Source organism: Aplysia californica, unplaced genomic scaffold (assembly GCF_000002075.1).
Source record: "Aplysia californica isolate F4 #8 unplaced genomic scaffold, AplCal3.0 scaffold00040, whole genome shotgun sequence".
Classification (NCBI taxonomy): domain Eukaryota; kingdom Metazoa; phylum Mollusca; class Gastropoda; order Aplysiida; family Aplysiidae; genus Aplysia; species Aplysia californica.
The window spans coordinates 317,947-321,370 of NW_004797310.1; the positions used below are offsets into that span (position 1 = coordinate 317,947).

Sequence of the window (3,424 nt, forward strand, 5' to 3'; positions counted from 1 at the left end):
CTTCAGTGCTTTACACCACAACTTTGGAGTGGGTGGAGAAAGTTGTTTCGTCCATGTGCATGTACATGTATATATTAAAATCTTTCGTATTTCAGTACATGTAGTTGTTACCCCATAGAACATGTTTTCGCCTTTTGAGTCCGAATCCCAAGACTTACGGGCTTATGCAATTGACCGCCTTAAGTCAACTGCTACGTTTGCAACACCACACACAGAAAGGTAAACATAGAGTATTTCCACGAGCGCTTTGGGCTCATAGTGTTGATGATAATAACAATGCGGTCATATGTTTATTCTCTGTAGAACAATTCACAGGCAGATCTTTCATAACCTTAAACTTCATCATCTCCCACACGGGTGTTTTTACAAGCACATTTTTTCCAGATTTAGTTATGACACAAAAGACAACAATTTAACGAATACAATTGCTTACTTTAAGAGCATACGTTTACAACGTGACCATTTAAAAAATTGGTTTCTTTTCTTTTCTTTTTTGTGCTTTTGTTCGTTTTTGATTCGTTGGTTTGTTTGTTTGTTGTTTAATTGTTTGTTTGTTGTTTGTTCTTTGACAACCTGCTAGAGGTGGTTCTGAAAAAGGCGATACATGTCAACTTATACTTCTAGTTCTTGAATCTTCTCAAAGTCATCCAATAGAGCTGCGCTTTCTTGTACTTCTAGGTCAACTTGTCAAAAGTTTCTGAGTCGTCAAACTGTTGTCTGAATAAACTGTCCCCATTCAGTTGAAATCCTTGTAGGCCTAATACAAGGGACACAGGGAATCCACACGCACCAGTCATAATATTCAGATGTAGAACCTCGACTCTTGTTTTCCTTCCTCCAAAATGCCACCATTCTTTAAAAGAAGAGCGACCTAAATCGGGCGTTGAATTGGTTACAGAACATTTGAAGACGTGTGTCCCCGAATGGCCTCATTCTGGCGCACTGTTCACGTAGCAATGTGATGAGGAGTCGTGAGCTGGTGTAATCTGCGGGGTCTGAGGACGTGAAAAGACAGAAAAAAATTTAATAAGATTCTTGTCAACTCCTTTACTACTTAGCCCAAGAAAAGCAGAACTGTCCAATTAGAGCAGTTGAAAAGGGTGTGGGCAGAATAGGACTAGATCTAGATCTACTATCTCATATTTTAAAGTCGAACCTTAATTTGTTCAGGTTGAGGTCTTATTTCTTTCTCATTTTGTATTTTTCGTTTTCAGTCGTCTGTCCTCCTATTTATCCGAGTGTAGAATGAACACGGTTGCTCAGATGAATGTGATTTATTTGTATGGGAGTGGTTTTTGTTTATTGTTGATCGATACAGTTTTTGTATACCCCTTTTTGAACAAAAATGATATCTCGGCACAACAGTCAATATATCGGTACTCTCATTAAACTCCCTTCTGGCGTTCTACGTGTGCAGTGTTTGGTCGTTTTCTAAGGAGCACGTTTTTGTTGTTGTTTTTTTTTTGTTTTTTTAACCTCCACTCTAAAACAAATCAATGACACGACAGATTTTAACATCCGGAATCCAAAAACCAGTTCTGTTTCGAACCCCGTCACTACATGGTGCAGTCTGTACATTGACAGCGTGTCGTGGGACCACTGGCAGGCCCGACTTCTTTCTAGATTTCTTTTTAAAAATCCTGTCTCTCCTCTTGTTTACCCAAGTGCAACACGAACAGCATTGCTCTGATGAACGACTTGGCTTTTTCTCCTTGAACCCAGACCAACAAAATACAAGTACAATGTACCGTGTGACCTTTATACTATACTTCTCTGCGTGACTCCTTGCTAATCAAAATTAAGAAATTGAGAAAAGAGAGAGGGGGCGTGATAGGGTTTGAGAGTGAGAGCGGGAGAGAGAGAGAGTAAACAAGAGGATGAAAGAGTAAGAGGGAGAGAGGAGAGATAGTAAGAGGGAGAGAGGAGAGAGAGAAAGAGAGAGAGAGAGAGAGAGAGAGAGAGAGAGAGAGAGAGAGAGAGAGAGAGACAGAGACAGAGACAGAGACAGAGACACAGAGAGAGAGAGAGAGAGAGGGGGGGGGGGGGGTGAAGGCGCGCTGTGACCTTTTTTATGTGCACGGTGTTCTCGTTTTTGTTTTTGTTGTTGCTGTTGCTGTTGCTGTTGCTTTTGCCGTCGCCGTCGTTGCTTCCTATTAATTTTGTTGTGAGTGACTGGATATAGGTGCATGTGCGTTTTAGTTAATACTATGCTATAGATGTATACTGTGGCTCATAGAAACTGATAAAAATACACGATCTCTTCTTGTCTTATGGAGTCTCAATAGAGTTAGCTGTTGCTTTGATCAGACCATATCGCGAAAACATTAGACAGTGGAAAACCCTACACGGACGGCGAGTAGCTGACGGGTGCTCTGATGTAGTTTGCTTCTTCTTTCATATCAAACATCTATCTTACTTATTTCTCCTTATTTTTTAATATTTTTGTTGTATGTTATTATCAGCTCGCAACGCCTTTAATCTAAGGCACATATGTGGCTTTATTGTGTTTGCAAGTGCCGTAAAACTCTTACAAAAAACAAGACAAAACACACTATCAGAGTGTCCAATAGAGTTGGTGGCTTCTTCGATCAAGCCATATTTTGAAAGCAGTAAATTATGTGGGGATCATAACACACATACACGGACACACATCATGCACTTACTGCTTCCTTTGGCCCGCATGTGCCTCTCTATCTCCGCCAATGTTGACTCCATATGCTTCAGTGTCAAGGACGGTAAACGAAAATTGGCCGGATCCAGATAACTGGGGCGCACAGCCCGTCCACCTATTGTCAGCTGCTGCTGACCCCTCGAACTTATCGCTGAGCGCCCAAACTTCTCTCTCGTTCGCTGACGTCCTCCTATACTTGGAGCCAACGCCCCAGTAAATGATGGCTGCGATGATTGTCTAGGAAGTAGATTCCTGGGAGTAAAAAAGTCATTCAAGGATGGTTGTTGGGCTCGGAAATTTTGTCTCTGAAAACCTCTGAAATTTCTGCAAAAAAAGTAAACGTTGATTGTGATTATATTGTATAATAGTTTTGCCACCTCACGTCCTAAATCGACCAAACTGTGTTAATATGAGCATAAATAATTTAAAATAAGACCATCGTGCAAATCAAAATCATTACCAATGGAGCATTTGAGAAAGCCAGTTACTCCCAATAGGTATAGCCTAGACACCAAATAAGATGGTCGGCAAAAAGATCCGTTGGAGAATTTATGGGAAGAGGCAGTTGGTGGGATGGGGGTGAAACATGTTTTGGATTTAGGACATTCAATAAAAATATGCTTGTATAAAGCCAAAGAAAAATGCACGTGCACGTGGTTCTGTTTGACAAGAAATACATTATATGATTAACCGCATATTCGCTTGAAAATGTGGTATCACCATTCACACACACACACACACACACACACATTA

The 3,424-nt window shown here is 40.7% G+C and overlaps 1 long non-coding RNA gene across 1 annotated transcript; it reads right to left on the minus strand.

Moving 5' to 3' along the window:
• Nucleotides 1-261: 261 nt before the first annotated feature.
• Nucleotides 262-3,015, minus strand: LOC118479204. The gene is made up of 2 exons (XR_004859549.1): nucleotides 2,664-3,015; nucleotides 262-995 (listed from the first exon to the last, which is right to left on the minus strand). It is a non-coding gene; the product is annotated as an uncharacterized LOC118479204 (long non-coding RNA).
• Nucleotides 3,016-3,424: the final 409 nt, after the last annotated feature.